The sequence below is a fragment of the Phodopus roborovskii genome, unplaced genomic scaffold, assembly GCF_943737965.1.
Source record: "Phodopus roborovskii unplaced genomic scaffold, PHOROB, whole genome shotgun sequence".
Lineage (NCBI taxonomy): Eukaryota > Metazoa > Chordata > Mammalia > Rodentia > Cricetidae > Phodopus > Phodopus roborovskii.
Window position 1 is genome coordinate 12,952,310 of NW_026126636.1, and position 17,801 is coordinate 12,970,110.

The following is a 17,801-nucleotide window of genomic DNA, read 5'->3' on the forward strand; positions in this document are numbered from 1 at the left end:
CAGCCCTTGAGAGGTCAAAACCATGACACTGTGTGCAGAAATAGTCTGCTTCCCCTCCTCCAAATTGGTATCCTCCACCTCTGTTCCATGCCAGCAACATGAAAGCAAATTCTAGTTAAGTGCCTAGTGCATTTTGTGGGAGAAGATAACCCACAGGAAATGTGTGACTGATAAACTCAAGAACTGACTACATGGAACTATTTATAGAATCTGAGTTTTTTTTTTTTTTTTTTTAATGAAAGTATTTTGCTATCACAGCCATGGGGATTTCTCCAAAGGACTAAGCTTTATTTCTGTTCTGGAATCAAAGAACAGAATCTCAACAATTTGTCTTCCTTGTTAGTGAACTTGGGCTGTTTTCTGTATCCTATTTAAGTTATAATTGGACTGTCATAGCTAAGAAGCAAGAGTTTCTGTATCATATGAATTTATTTTCTGGTATATACTTCTCACATTTCTTTTTCTAGTGTATTCTTCTACAAGATTCTCTGGAAGTAAATCCTGTTCATAGTCTCAATCATGTGTTATCCATGCGATTTGGTCTCCACATTGTCCAACACATGCTACACTTTTCTTCTGATTTCACAGATACCCCCATTTTTCATCCTTCTCCATTTTGTAATAGTTATCCATTTTTTCAGTGTAATTGGAACTCTCTGATGTATTTTCTTTCGGTAGATTTTGATCTCCCTTTGGCTGCTTCTTCAAAATGTTTTCCCTTCTCTTTGTTCTGATAACTGAAATATAGAAATTATATTGTTGAGTAAGACAAAGGGGTGAGGGGGAATCATGGAAAAAAGTAAAGCATTTTCGGAGAATAAAAAATGTTACTTATCTAATTGAGACAATTTTAAAATTTTATTTTATTTTACTTTTTATTTTTATTTTTTTTTAAACAAGATCTTGCAATGCATCCCAAGCTGGCCTTGAATTCAACATCCTACTGCCTGCCACTTCCCAAGTGTGAGCTACCACCCTTGGCTGAAATTTGAATTTTAAAATTATCACATTCTGTGTTCAAACTTTCCAAATACACAGTAATAACTCAAAAAGATATTGGAAAATATTTTCTGTAGGATACAAAGGCTGTCAGCCTCAGTAGCCATCAATCATCCCTTCTGCTCTTAGTCTCTGTCTCTTTCGGGTTGGGTACACCTAGCATTGTTTAAGAATGAAGTGAAGGATGTTGTTGCATTTGGACCAGATGCCAAACTTTACATTTTTAACCTGAAAGCTTTTACAAAATCAAGCTTATGATGTATTTATGTCATCCTCTCTTCATAAAGATATGCAGGCATCTAACAAATGCCTGTGTCTCAGATGGAGTTCTTCCAGTGGGAGAAATTATTTCTGTTATATAGACTTGGAACCCATTTCTATACCAGCCTGAGGCAAATGGAGCGTCAACATGCAGATGTTACAAATGCAGGATTAATGCACCAGTAATAAGTATCTTTAAGGAAAAATTACATTCAAAGCAAAGTTTTTTTTCCCCTGAACTCAGTCTTGGAATCTTGGATTTGGTCCACATTGAAAATCAAGCAACTGGACAGCTACCTATTGAGCCCTCCACATAAGAACTCATCTTTCTTAGCTCAGACTCTATTTTCTTTGGAAAACCAAGCCACCATCCCAGCCTTGGATCTGACAGGACAAAGCACCTGAGCTGATGAACTTCCCCAGCTCCTCATTCTCTGAGTGTGGTTCAGAAGACTCATCCTGGCCTTCGTCTTCAGAGGCCTCCTTTTCGTCTAAAAGTGGAATCTCCACATTCTCATACAACATTGCAAGCTGCTGTTTTTCCTCAGCTTTCACCAGACGACTGGAGAAGGATAGAGATAAATGTGAGGGATATCTATATCTATATCTATCTCTATCTCTATCTCTATATATCTATATATCTATATGTGTGTGTATGTACGTGTGTATATGTATATATATATATATTCATTCTGTTTTATAGTGAGGGGTTTTAAGTTTTATTTATATGTATGTGTATATGGGGAAGGTGGTGGCAGGTGCCTGTGAAGACCGGGGGGACAGCATCAGAGTCCCTGGATCTGGAATTATAAACAGTTGTGAGTTACCCAATCTGGATGCTGGAAACTAAACTCTAGTGATTGGTAAGAACCTGGAATGCTCTTAACCCTGAGTCATCACTCCAGCCAAGATGACAGAAATTTTTCGACTCAAAAGAAATTGCTTATTCAAGTTGGTAGATATAGAACTGAGGCAGAAATATACATTTATGCGAGGCTTTAAATATCTGGTCTGGTCCAGTTGATTCATGTCAACAAATACTCTGATAGTCCCAAAATTCATAACTAAAGCAGGACTGGATGTGAGTGACATACTTAGACTAGATACACAATTCAAGGAATTTACAACAGAAACCACTATTGATGCAATATGATAAAAAATAAAAGTGCCAAGAAAACAACAGTAAAAAAAAAAAATCAAGATTTTAAATAAATGTATGACATGACTAGTAGTTCTTTTTACAGAATGACTCAGCACAGATCCTGTACTTAATTGGAGTCAAGGACTCAGGTTGGTCAGCAAACAGACAAGGGTATGGACCTGAGTTCAAGCCCCAGTACCCACATAAAGAGTCAGGTGTGATGGCGCATACTTGTAACCCAGCACTGGGCAGGCATAGACAGGCATATTACTGCACCTCATTGGCCACACATCTAACTTAATTAGTGAGCTCTAGATCCTAGAGATCTCATAAAACAAGATGGATAGCACCTAAGGAATGATACCCAAAGTAGACCCTGTCCTCCAGCTATGCTCAGCAACACACTCAGTCACACACAGAAAGATGTCAATTTGTAAACTGGGGCTATTTTGGTATTGATATTTTATAACACAACACAACATTAAAATATCATTCATTCTTGCGGTTTCAATGAGAAATGGCCCCCATAGGCTCATAGGGAGTGGCATTATTAGGAGACATGGCCTTGTTGGAGGAAGCATGCAGGCCTGCTAGGGGAGGGGGTAGAGGAGCTTGGAGCAACAGAAATGCTAATGTTACTGGAGTTTCTTTCTCAGCCAGGTCTTGCCACCATTTCAGCCCCAAATAAACACACAGATGCCATATTAATTATAAAATTGTTGGCTAATTGTTAAGGCTTCCTAGTGGCTAGCTCTGTCTTACTTATTAACCCATTTCTATAAATCTATGTATTTGCATGTGGTCTTGGCTTACTGGACAAGTCCTGGACCTGTTACTCCTTTGGCAGCTACATGGCATCTCTTGGCAGTCTTTCTCTGCCCACCTTTCCCAGAAATCTCCTTGTCTCCTAGTCCCACGTTTTTTCCTGCCTCTGTTGGCCAAACAGCATTTTATTCATCAATCAGTAAGGGACAGAAGGGCATCCCCTATCACCCCGACTAAGGCAAAAGTGGATATCAGGGACTGGCGTGTTGCTGCCATAGGACACACCATGTTTTTGTTTGGAGGAATGTGGGTTTGGGGACTTCGGGTTAGGAATGCACTGGAATGCTTTAAGTATGACTTATTGGGCCAAACTATTAAAAGCATGAAAGACAGTGGTGTTAAAGGTGATTTGAACTGCAGGGGCCAACTCAAGCGTTTTCAGAAAGTGGGATATGGTTTGAATGAAAAAAAAAAAACAACAAAAAACAAAAAAAACCAACCCATAGGGAGTGACGCCATGAGGGAGTGTGGCCTTGTTGGAGAAAGTGTGTCACTGGGGGTGGGCGCAGAAGTTCCAAGTGCTCAAGCTATGCCCAGTCACTCTCTTACTGATGCCTGCAATATCCAGATTTTGAATGTTCAGCTACGTCTCCAGAACCATGTCTGCCTGTGTGCAGCCATGCTTCCCACCCTAACAATAATGGACCAAACCTCTGAACTGTAAGCCAACCCCAGTTAAAAAACTTTTCTTTATAAGAGTTTCATGGTCGAACAGTCCAGACACCTTTGGGGAACTTCCGGAAGTAGCTGCGAACACATTAAGACCTGTCTATCCACGCGAGACTACCCGTAATTTCCACCTGCCAGGTCTCAGACCCCCCCCCCCCACTACCATCCCGGGCCCCTCCCAGAGATCTGCCTATCCCTGAGGGACCACTCTGAGTTCCTGCCGGCAGGATCCTTGACCCCCATCCAGGGCCTCTGCTAAAGAGGCCTCAGCTGGAGAGTACCAGGTCCTAGTGAGATCTGCCTATCTGTGCAGAACATCCCAAGTATCAGCCCAGCCTTTGTCCTCTAGCGCCAGGCCTTGGCTAGAGGTGAGTCTGGGACCAATTCAGGCGGGTGGCCTCTCTCCGCCCTCCCGGCCTCCCTGGGAAACTCCCTGGGCTGGCCCCTGGTCCCCCTGCTCCTGTGTCCTGTCCCCATCGAGAGTGCTCTTGGAGCTTTGATACATCCCCACCCACACCCACCATGAGCCTGCCCTCCCCCTACCCTGTGCCCTACCCTGCCCACTATCCCACCGCCCTGGTTGAGCACTGGGACAGAGGGTGGAGCCAAAGGTCCAGACACCTTTAGGGAACCTCCAGGAGAGGCCCTGAACACAGGAGACCTGCCTATCCATGCGGGACCACCTGTAATTTCCACCTGCCTGGTGTCAGACCTCCCCACCGCCGGTAGGGCCCCTCCCAGAGATCTGCCTATCTCTGCAGGACCACTCTGAGTTCCTGCCTGCAGGATCCTTGACCCCCATAGCAGGGCCTCTGCAAAAGAGGCCTCATCTGGAGAGGCTAGATCTGCCTATAGGCACAAAGAACATCCTGAGTCCTAGCCTTCAGGATCTTTGACCCGCATACCCAATCTTCTGCTGGAGCCTGATCGCTGACCCCCATCCCCAGCCCCTGCCTGTGGAGAGACCTCCTAGAGAGCTTAGACCACCCAGAGCTACAGACATCGAACCGCTGGCCCACTGGGGAAATACCATAGAGAGAGGAAGAGACCCCACCAACACCTACTGGAAGAAGCTATGGGAAGACAGCAATACAAGGAAACACCTAACAAGAGAAAGATAAGCATGACACCACCAGAATCTAGGGAATCTACACCAACTAGACTGGAACACAAAAACAAAGCAGATGAAGCAGAAGGGAACAACTTAAAATTATTGTCATAAAAATGATAGAGGCCCTCAAAGAAGATGTGAGAAAAATCCCTTAGAAATGGAAGAAAAAACAAACAAACAAACAAAAAACAGTGGAAGAAATGAACAAATTTCTTAAAGAAAATAAAGAAAGTACAGAAAGCCAAGAAAAAATAATTAAGCGGGTGAAGGAAACGGTTCAAGACTTGAAAAATGAAATAGAGAAAATAAAGGCAACACAAACCGAAGGAAGGCTGGAAATAGAAAAACTGGGCAAAAGATCAGGAACTACAGATGCAAGCATAACCAACAGAATTCAAGAGATGGAAGAGAGAATCTCAGGTGCGGAAGATGAACTAGAGGAAATAGATTCATCAAGCAACGAAAATCATAAATCCAACAAATACTTACCACAAAACATCCAGGAAATGTGGGACATTGTGAAAAGGCCAAACCTAAGAATAGTAGGCATAGAGGAAGGTGAGGAAGACCTCTTCAAACTTAGAAGCTTCTGTAAGGCAAAGGACACAGTGGACAAGACCAAATGGCAGCCCACAGACTGGGAAAAGATTTTCACCAATCCTACATCCGACAAAAGGCTGATCTCCAAAATATACAAAGAACTCAAGAAACTAGTCAACAAAACACCAAATAACTCTATTTAAAAATGGGGTACAAAACTGAAGAAAGAATTCTCAATAGAGGAAATCAAAAAGGCTGATAGACACTTAAGACAGTGATCAACATCCTTAGCTATGCAAATAAAATGCAAATAAAAACAACTTTGAGATACTATCTTACTCCTGCCAGAATGGCTAAAATTAGAAACACCAATGGCAACTCATGCTGGAGAGGATGTGGAGAAAGGGGAACATTCCTCCACTGCTGGTGGGAGTGCAAACTCATACAGCCATTTTGGAGATCAGTATGGCGGTTGCTCAGGAAAATGGGAATTAGTTTACCACAGGACCCGGCAATCCCCCTCTTAGGCATATACCCAAATGATCCACATCCATGCAACAAGGACATCTGCTCAACTATGTTTACAGCAGCATTATTTGTAATAGCAAGAACCTGGAAGCAACCTAGATGCCCCTCTACAGAAGAATGGATAAAGAAGATGTGGCACATCTACACAATGGAATACTACTCAGCAGAAAAAAATAATGGTATCTTGAAATTCGCAGGCAAGTGGTTGGCACTTGAAGAAACCATCCTGAATGAGGTAACCCAGTCACAAAAAGAGGGACATGGTATGTACTCTCTCATATATGGATTTTAGACCTAGAGCAAAGGATCATCAGCCTATAATTCACACCACCAGGATACAAGGTGCATTCTAAGAGATTCATACAAAGTCCCTCACAGAAGTGGGAAGGTACAAGTCCCCCAGAGTATAGGGGAAGTGGGGGGCAGTAAATGGAGAGAGAGGTAGGAGAAAGAGAGGGGGAGGAGAGGAAGCACATGCAACTAGGAAGATTGAATCAGGGTAGGGATAGAAGACAGGAGAGAGAGAGAGAGAGACAGAGACAGAGAGAGAGAGAGAGAGAGAGAGAGAGAGAGAGAGAGAGAGAGAGAGAAGATAAAAGAGGGAGCCATTGTGGTTTGAAGAGACAACTGAATCTAAGGAAATGTCTAGAGACCTACAAGACTGCCGCCAACTAACAATTTGAGAATCCGTGGAAAGGCTACCATAAATGCCCTTCCCAGATAGTGAGATCAACAACTAACTTATCCATGGAGCCCTCTTCTAATACCTGTTGGAAACAGAAGCAAACACCCATACCTAAACACTGAGTTGAACTAGAATCCAGATACAAAGGGAGAGGCCAAGACCAGGCTGCAGAAACACATAGAGACAGCTTACCTGAACAAGGAGGAGCTAACGGGCCACCAGACTGACAGCTGGGAAGCCAGCATGGGACTGATTCAGACCCCCTGGTCTCAGCCAGAAGGACTGAGCAGTCTAAGGGACCTCAGACAATGGAACCAGGATGTATCCCTGGTGCACAAAATGACCTTGCATACACATCCCCCATGGAGGGATACTGCCTTAACCTAGAGACAGGAGAGAAGTCCTAGTCACCACTTCAAATGACCTGACAGATCTACATGACCCCACCTGGCTGGCATTGTTCTACACGTGGAATTGGGATGGGGGGATGGGAGGGGAAAGTGGTCAGGGTGCATGTGAGGGGGCAGAGAGGGTAAGAGGGAGGGAGGGAGAGGGAACTGAGATAAACATGTAAAATAATAAATTAAATAAAAAAATTAAGTTAAAAAAAGAGTTGCTATGGTCATGGTGTCTCTTCACCAACCCCATATCTGACAGAGGGACGATCTCCAAAATATACAAAGAACACAAGAAACTAGTCACCAAAGCATCAAATAATCCAATTAAGATATGGTGTACAGATCTAAACAGAGATTTCTCAATAGAGGAATCTCACATGGCCAAAAGGCACTTAAGAAATTTCTCAACATCCTTAGCCATTAGAGAAATGCAAACCAAAACAGCTCTGAGATACCATCTTACACCTGTCAGAGCGGCTAAAATGAAAAACACCAAGGATAGTTTATGCTGGAGAGGATGTGGAGAAAAGGGAATGCTCCTCCATTGCTGGTGGGAGTGAAAATCAATATGGTGGTTCTTCCGGAAAATGGGAACAAGTCAAGATCCAGCAATTCCACTCTTAGGCATACACCCAAAGGATGCACATTCATACCACAAGGACATCTGTTCAACTATGTTCATAGCAGCATTATTTGTAGTAGTCATTTTAAATATTTTTAAATGATAAGAGTTTCATCCTAATATCTAATTTTTAAAAACCAGTCAGTCAACAAAGTACATGTCACCCAAGCTTGAGGACCTGAGTTAAGTCCCAAGGACTCACATAAAAGGATCACACCTCCAGGGGTGTTGCTACACACTTTTTAACACCAACATTGGGGAGGTTCTGATATTTCAATTCCACTAAATTTTAATCTGGCCTATTTTTCTCCTTCTTTTCCTCTTCTTCCTCCTTCTCCTTTTCTAGCATAACCAGCAACCCACATTTTGGAATACACTGGTCTGGAAATATTTTATGACCATAATAATTTAGTAATTAGAAGAAATGTCATCATCTTCATTACTTTCCTCTGACACTAAATAATTTCGTTGTGTACTTCCTGCCTTATTAGTCAGTAATATGAGGGGTCATTTGGCATATACTTACTATATCATATAGGAGATCATGAGTCCACATATCAGGGCAATGGCAAAGCTTATACTTGAAACTGAAATTACATGAACAAGACCAGGTCTACGTGGAATTATTGCTAAAAATGGAAAAAAAGAAGTTTTAAAGATATATTTATTATTTTTTAATTTTTTTAACATATTGATCCCAGTTCCCTCTCTCTTCTTCCCTCCCTCCCATGCCTCCTGTCCCCTGTAAGGAGTAAGGCTTTTCCTCTCGCCGCTGGTCTTTTTCTGCCACCATGCCAGCCCCAAATAACACACAGAGACTCTGTATTTGATATTATGCTGTTGGCTAGGTACTAGTTTTTTATCGGCTATCTCTGTCTTAATTATTAACCCATTTCTATGTATTTCCACGTGGTCTTACCAGCGAGAGGCGGTTGGCAGTTTTGCCTTCTCCAGACTCTCCATCTTGACTCCTCCTTACTACTTCCTCTTTCCTCCTTGTCTCCTAGTCCCTCCTATCTTCCTTTCCTATTGGCCAACATTGCTTTATTCATTAACCAGTATGAGAAACATATTTAGAGAATGACATCTTTTATCAGTCTCCCCCAGTTCTATTACCCCCCCCCCCAACATCCTATAGGGAGTTTTTTTTTTTTTTTTTTTTTTTTTTACAAAAAAGAAAGAAGCACTAAATGGGGAATACTTTTATAAATAATATTTGTAATTTTGAAAAAATGCTGGTGTTATAGACATCCCATTTATTTAGAGCTCATTGCTCCAAAGTCTCTCAGTCTCTGTACATTGTCCAGTTGTGGGCCTCCATATTAATTCTAATCTATTGTAAGAAGATTCTTTGATAAGTGTTAGATGATGCTCTAGGATCTATGGGTATAGTAGTATATCACTTTATTTCTGTTCCTTTAGCAGATTAATAGTAGTAGGTTTTCCACTGGGACCCACAACCTATCAAGTATCTGGTCCTTAACCACATTAACAGAATCAAGGTTGAGCTCCATGTCAAGAAATGGGACCTAAGTCCAATCAAGAAGTAGTTGGTTACTCCCATAACATTTGTGCCACTAATGCACCGTGTATCTCACAAGTACGTCACTGTTATAAGTAGTCTTGTAGTTGTAGCTGAGTGATACTGTTGATTATGCAGCAGAGGAGGCAGAAAGAGTGCAAAAGCCAGAAGTGGTAGATGACCCATGGCAACAACTCTTCTAGACCCCATAGAGTTGATACACACATGAACTCAAACAGATTGAGACAGCATGCACAAGACCGGCATGTGTTTAAACCAGATAAAATCTCAGGAAGTGAGAAGAGGAAGTAGACACAAAGTCCCACTCCTATCCAAGAACTTATTTGTAATTGATACCTGCTGGCAAAGGGAAAATCAGTTCTCTCCAATGAAGTGTTACTGTGTATATTAACCACACTCCAAGGCAGGCCCCATGCCCAGGAGAAGCTAGCCAACACAAGACATACTCCATATTTTGTTAATACATTTTTTGTTTTGTTTGGGGGTATTTTTTGTCTTATCTGGTTTGGTTTTGTTGTTAATAAATGTGATTTTCTATTTTAGTTTTGGGGGGATTGGGGTATTTTTGAGAGAAAGAGAGGGAGAGGGAGAGGGAGGGAGAGAGAGAATGTGAATTGGGTGAGTAGGGAAGGATCTGGGAAGAGTTGGGGGAATGATATGATCAAAATATATTGCGTAATTTTTTTTAGTTAAAAATTATTTTTCTTATTTTACATATTGATCCCAGTTCCCTGTCCTTCCCTCCCTTCTTCCCTCTGTCCCTCTTTCCTCCCACCCTCTCTCCCTCCCTCCCTCCCTTTCATGCCCCCGAACTCAAAATTCTGAGGCTATCTCTTTGTATTACATTTGCAGTGAAAGATGTGATCTCTCTCTCTCTCTCACCCCCTCTCTCTCAGCTTCATGTCATCATGGATATCAACTGTCATGCCTCCCTTGCCATTACAGACTCTGTTTTGGAGCCTTAAGCCAAAATAAACTTTTCCTCCTATGAATTGATTTTGGTCATGGTATTATATCACAGCAACAGAAACGTAGTATACATGATGAAAGAAGACAAGAGGACTCTTCAAGACACTGCTACTCTCTATAACACCTCCACTGAAGAGGTGCCCCTCAATATTGCTGATCTCACTTGAGGGACTGTCTTGCTACCTAGCCCTAGCTAGGATTCAGTCTTGGAATTCTGAGAAACTGAAGAAAGAAGAGAAGGGACCCAAGAAATGAACATTTCTTCCTCCTTCCTCCTCCCCTCCCTCCTTATTTTTGAATAAACATCAATTTTCAAAGGATAAAAATACTGCCAGGTATTTTAGCACATGCCTTTAATATCAGACAAGGGGATTTCTGTGAGATCCTGTCTTAAAAGAAAATGTTTATGTGAGACTGTAGAGCCCATATGTACAGAAACAATTTTGAGGCTAGAGTGATGACTCAGCAGGTAACAAAGCACCTGCTACCAAACCTAAAACCTGAGTTTGATACCCCTAGAATGGAGGAGAGAATCAAGTCATAAAAGATGTCCTCTGATGCCTATCCACAGGCAGCATCCACACAGAAACACATAGACAAATTTTAATTCATTAATAATGCAATAATTTTAATTTGTCTTCAATTCTACTTCCCCAAAGCCAAGATTTTCTTCTTGTGGTCACTTCCAATTCAAGCTCTCATTCTTAAACTACGGATGTCATTATAACAACACCTATCACCTATAGATTTACTGACCCACATCAAACTGTAATCTGTAGATAAACTGACTCCTTGCCCATAAATATACTAACCCTTGATAGTAACTCTTGTCACCAGTCACCTATCCTGTTTCACCCTGTCTTATGGTCTCAAGGTGTAAAATGCTCTAACAAAAGGAAACTATAGGGTAATTAATGGTGGAATCCCAGATACCTGCATTCCATGAGTTGGACCTGGGAACTGCAGAATGTGCCATGAACTCTTGAGTGGTCTCTGTAAGTTCAGGTGTATCACTATTCTGTGATGTTCCTGAAACTTAAAAATAAAGAATTATTTTTGTACAAACTTTTAAAAAGCTTTACAGCCACTTGTAAAGCTTGACCACTTGAGGTGACCACCCTTTATGCCACACTTGTCTTTTCTCTCTTCCTATTGCTCCACTGGGGAAGAAAGAGGTGTTTCCCTAATAGAACTGAACAATGCCCTGATGTTTAGACCTCAGCAGAGTCAACCAAGCCTATGAAAATAACAGGAGTGTAAAGAAAGTACTAACTACACAGATGGGATGTGGGGCATATAGGGTCCATTCTATAGTCCTGAAAAACTTCCTGCATGCCTTTAATAAGGGCTACTGATAGTTTGGTTATAATAATAATTGAAAAGGGGCTATTAGCCTGGGCAAAGGAGGCATTAGTAGTCTTGTGCAGAGGCAATGACTAAAGCAGAATTGAGAAACAAGAGGCAAGAGTTGAGGAAATTCTTATGTGATGTTTGGTACAAATAGGGGATGAGAAACAGGCATGTCTTTTTGTAACTGCACAAGCCCCACCACCTGCAGCCCCAACAAGTTAGTCTTGATCACCTAAATATGCTATTAAAAATGCATGTTAAAGACACCAGTCATGATGGAAAGTAGAGAGAGCCAATCAATGTATTAGGAAGTGGGAAAAATAAGGGTTCCAGTGACCCCCAAGTTCATCCTTGGAGTAGCAACATGTGCAATAGGTTTAAATCAAGGCAAATTTGGAGCCAAGGGTAAGACCAATTAAGTCATCCTAGATGAGGTAGTCCTTCCAGAATTTTCTCAACTCTAGTCCAAGAAGGTGGATGATGTAGGTTAGATTGACAGATGCCCCTTAGAATCTGACCCAAAGTAAAAGAGAAAAACACAATGGAGGCAGAGGTACCAGGCCTTCATCCTGCCTTCCCCTGCACCATTAAAATACATGCCAATCAGGTGTGGTGGTGCAATCCCAACAGTAGGGAGGCAGAGGCTGGTATAACTATGAGGTCAAGATTAGCCTGGTTTACATAGTGAGTTCCAGACTTTGCCTCAGAAAAAAATAAAATAAATTTTAGAAAAAGTAAGCACTATTAGTATTTCGACATTCTGGGTAAAACGTTAAAGCATTTTTTTTTAGAATGAGAATTTCAGAAGTATTCCACCAAAGCTTTTCTCTCCCTTTGTTATGAAAGCTGGCACATCAACTATGAGCCTTTAGTCTCTCGTCCTTCCCTCTGGTACATGAAGAGTTTAAGGCAGCCTGACCACAAGCAAGTAGTATACCATGAAAACTTTTAAGAGGGAGAGTCATGCTTTATCTGGTGGAATGGACATTTTCAGAACTGCACCATACTCTTTGCGTCACTATAACTCACTGTGGTAACTTGATGTGAATGGCCCACCATTGTTCTTCTATTTGAATGCTTGGTCCCTAGTTGATGGAGGATTTAGGATGAATTTGAAGGTATGGACTTGTTGGAGTAGATATGTCACTAGGGGTGGACTTTTAGGTTTCAAAAGCCCCACCAGGGCTTTGCCTGTAATTTGTAGATTAGATGTGAACTCCAGCACCATGCCTACCTTCCTGCAGCCATACTCCAAGTCATGATGATGATGGACTAGTTCTCTGAAAGTGTAAGCAAGCCCCACAATGAAATGCTTTTATAAGTTGCCTCAGTCATCAGCAATAGAGCAGTAACTAAGATACTCACCTAATACATCTCTTACCCTGAAGGGCAGTTTGTCTCAGATCCTTTATTATGAACCTATCTCTTCACTTCTTCCAACTTAAAACCTATTGATATTGTTTCTATACTTTAAAAACAAATTTTGATCTCATATACTCATTACTGAGTGTGTGTGTGTGTGTATGTGTGTGTATGTGTGTTTATGCTACATGTAATGCATATGCAAGCTAGAGGTCAGCTCAAGGGAGCCCATTTTCCCTTCCACCATGTGGGTTCAGGGGACCAAATTCAGAGTCAGACTTGACAGTGAGCACCTTATTCCCCAGAGCCATCTCACAAGCCATTTTTATATTTCTAAGAATCACTCCCTGTAGATGTTACAATCATTACCAGCTTCTAAACAAGACTTTGATAATACTGCCAGGCCTGGTAGCACAATTCAGGAGGTTGAGACAAAAGGGTTGCAAGTCAAGGCCAGCACTGGGCCATAAAGTTAAGTTCAAAACAAGCTTGGGCAACTGAATGAGTGAGACCCTATTGAGGCAGGGTAGAAAGACAGGAAAATTATGGGACACGTAAGAGAAAGGGACCCTCACTCTGGAGTCTGAGTAAAGCCCATGGACAGCTGAGAAGTAAGTACTCCAGTACAATTAATTCTTTTTGTGAAGGCTGCCAACCAAGCTTCAACATTCCTTTCATATATACGTAGTTCATGTTAAGATAGCCGTGACCTAGGCTTATAGCCTGAATGTATATGACCTATGGAAGGGCCCTCGTTCATTCCCTACACATTGGGTAATAAAGATTTCCTACCTTCCTGTATCCCTGTAGCCTTGGCTCTTATCTTTTCAATGGTAATTCTGTCAGGTCTCCCTCAGAAGTCACCCAGTGATAAGATAGCAATTTCCAATGCTACCAAAACCCTACATATGACTAGTGTCAAAACTCTCCATTGAGGAATCTCTGCCCAGACTTAGGTACATCTTTCTTTTGAGCTCCTCTATTTCTCCTAAACCTATCAAAAATACCTTTAATAAAATCTACTCTCTTGCATAAATGGGATATCCCTAGTATGCTCAGCACCAAAAGTACAAATACTGATGTGAACTGAGGCAGAGTCCCTAACATACTAGAGGAACTCTTCAGGCTGATGAGGGAAAGTGGGGAACAGTATCTCCTTCACCTGTACTCCAAGTTACTGATATTATCTTAAAATAGTAACAACAGATATGCTTGGGTGTAGTGAACCCACTCGGGCAGCAGACCATCAGGAATCAGCCCACATCACAGTCTAACCCCTCCCCTGCCCTGCACTTGAGCTTGAGCTTGCCTACACCCTCTGGGTGATGGGAACACCAGGAGAGGCCAGGCCACTCAGAGTTGCTGACATTGAAGTCTTGGCCCACCTACACTCACTGGGAGACAAGAGGAGGAGAGACCCAACCTGCACTCACTGGAAGGAGGAATGGGAAGACCACAGTATAAAGACACATTCAACAACAGAAAGACCAATATGACACCACCAGAATCTAGGGACTCCACACCAGCAAGACCCAAACATCCCAGTACAGATGAAGCAGAAGAGAAGGACCTTAAAAACAACTTTATGAAATTGATAGAGACCTTCAAAGAGGAAATGAGAAAAATCCCTTGAAGAAATGGAAGAAGAAAACAAACAAAAAATACAGGAAATGGAGGAAAAGACAAACTATAATTTCAAGAAATAAACAAATCTCTTAAAGAAAGCAAGAGAAGTCAAGAAAAAACAACCAAACAAGTGAAGGAAATAATTCAAACAGTTCAAGTCTTAAAGCTGAAATAGAAACAATAAAGAAAACACAGAATGAGGGAATGCTGGAAATAGAAAAGCTGGGTAAATGATCAGGAGCTACAGATGTAAGTATAACCAACAAAAGAGAAGAGATGGAAGAGAGAATTTCAGGTGTTGAAGATTCACTAGAAGAAATAGGGTCATTGACCAAAGAAAATCTTAAGTCCAACAAATCCATAACACAAATTATCCAAGAAATATGGGACACCATGAAAAGGCCAAACCTAAGAATAATATGTATAGAAGAAATACAGTTAAGGGTACAAAAACATAATCAACAAAATCACAGAAGAAAACTTTTCCAACCTAAAGAAAGACATGCCTATAAAAGTACAAGAAGCTTACTGAACACCAAATAGACTGGACCACAAAAAAGTCCCCTTGCCATATAATAACCAAAACACCATATTTACAGAATAAAGAGAAAATATTAAGAGCTGCAAAGGAAAAAGGCCAACTAACATATAAAGACAGACCTATCAGAATTATACCTGACTTCTCAGTGGAAACACTGACAGCCAGAAGGTCCTGGGTAGATGTTCTACAAACTTTAAGGAAAGTCCAACAAATCCATAACACAAATTATCCAAGAAATATGGGACACCATGAAAAGGCCAAACCTAAGAATAATATGTATAGAAGAAATACAGTTAAGGGTACAAAAACATAATCAACAAAATCACAGAACAACACTTTTCCAACCTAAAGAAAGACATGCCTTAAAGTATACCCAGCAAAGCTTTAAATCACTGTAGATGGAGAAAACAAGATTTAAACAATACATTTCCACAAATCCAGCCCTATAGAAAGTACTGGAAGGAAAACTGCATGAACATAAATGTAGGCAATAGATAATCCCACTTTACCAAACACCAAAAGAAAAAAAAAGGGGTGGTTAAATCCACACACAATACCACCACCACCACTAAATCCAAAACAAACAAGAATTAACAATCAATGGTCATTAATATCTCTCTATATCAATGGTCTTAACTTGCCTATAAAAAGACACAGGCTAACAGAATGGATATGAAGGCAGAATCCATCCTTCTGCTGCATACAAGAAATACACCTCAATTTCAAAGAGTAAAAGGTTGGGAAAAGGCTTTCTAATTAAATGGACCCAAGAAACAAGCTGGTGTATCTAACAAATCCTAATATCTAACAAATTAGACTTCAAACTAAAATCAATCAAAAGAGATGAATAAGGTAATTTCATATTCATCACTGCAAAAGTCTATCAAGATGAAGTCTCAATTCTGAACATCTATGCCCCAAATACAAAGGCACCCACAATCATAAAAGAAACAATACTAAAACTTAAGTTACACATAAAAGCCCACAAACTTATAGTGGGAGACTTCAACACCCCACTCTCACCACTAGACAGGACCACCAGACAGAAACTTAGCAAAGAAACAAAGGAACTAACAGAAGTTATGTCCCATTTTGGTTTAACAGACATTTATAGAATATTTCATCCAACACAAAAGAATATACCTTCTTTTCAGCACCACATGGAACCTTCTCTAAAATTGACCACATATATGGCAACATAGAAAACCTCAACAGATACAAAAAAATTGGAATAAAGTCCTGTATCTTATTGGACCCCTATGGTTTAAAGTTAGAACTGAACAGCAACACAAATTGCAGAAATGCTAAACTTATGTAAATTGAACAATGCACAATTGCACCATTCCTGGGTCAAGGAAGACATAAATTAAAGACTTCCTAAAATTCAATGAGAATGAAGACACAACATAACCAAACTTATGGTACAAAACCCTTAATTTCCACTAACCACAAGGCAAAGACAGCATTTGAGGTCCGTAGCTAAGATTCATCCACTTTGCTGTAAATCATCAACCTGATATTTCCACCTATGTATTTGAAAAATGTCCTGATTATCTTTGTTCTAGGACTATAAAAAGTTCATGTGACTGTTACCCCATTGGGATGCAGAATTCGAGATAAACTGAGTCTGTTCCCAGACTGTGGATACTCATACATCATATTTGATTCCAGAATGATCTGTCTTTGAGATTAGCATTGTTTCATGCATTGTCTCTTTTCCATGTCTGAATCCCCTACATATCTGACTCAACCAAATCCCAGGTATATTATAAAACAATAAAGATGAGTTCAAATGTAGATCTCATCCCTCTTCTATGAACATTCTTTTTGCAGTAGATGAAGACTATTACAGACATCCAAAACTGTTTAAAATGCAGATGTTAGGTGACTATGGGGTGTTCAGCCCAGACTAGTACATATACAATGCAACACCTACGCATAAGACTGAGAGAATATCTTGGAAAATGGGGCAGAAAACAGAGCCAAAGAACCAGGATTCTGCTGACTAATAGTGTCTTCTAGACATTACAGAAAAGTGGCATTCATGAAGTCTCAACAATATGGTTGCCTAAACAGTACTTGCACAATGACAATGCCAGTTGACCTTTCACAAATCCCAGCCCATAGATGAAGAGCTGCAGGCAATCAATGGCTATGGAGATAGGCAGAATCTGAATTCTCCAGGGACCAACCTCCTTATTGGTTATCCAAACTCAAGTGGTCAGCCTTAGACAAATGTGCATAAGAACACTAAATGAACTCAGTCGTGCATGTGTGTTAATAATAATAATTTCAAAAAGTGAGTTTTATAGGGAGTAATAGAAGAACATGAGAGGGTTTGGAAAGGAGGAGGAAGGAAATGATGTAAATACAATACTCAAGTATGGAATCCTCAAAATTTTTTTTTTAAGATTACAAAACAAGAGTGCTGAGTGAGGAATTGGTTCCTAGCAGGCAAATATTTAACAGATGTGAAAAGACCCAGAAGGAACTTCTAAGGTGGGAAGAACAGCAAGGCAAGTCTAAAGAAGACTCTGAGGCAAGTTGTTTTGGGAAAGCTCCAAGAAGAAAAGCCAAGAGCAAAGAAACTTCTGGAATGTGCACATGGGGGCTGTGAGGGCTGGTTGTGTA

The 17,801-nt window shown here is 40.8% G+C and overlaps 1 long non-coding RNA gene across 1 annotated transcript; it reads right to left on the reverse strand.

Moving 5' to 3' along the window:
- Positions 1-1,617: 1,617 nt before the first annotated feature.
- On the reverse strand, positions 1,618-11,318 carry LOC127239017 (uncharacterized). Its single transcript, XR_007835947.1, has 3 exons — positions 11,225-11,318; positions 8,306-8,408; positions 1,618-1,822 (listed from the first exon to the last, which is right to left on the reverse strand). It is a non-coding gene; the product is annotated as an uncharacterized LOC127239017 (long non-coding RNA).
- Between the last annotated feature and the right edge of the window lie 6,483 nt (positions 11,319-17,801).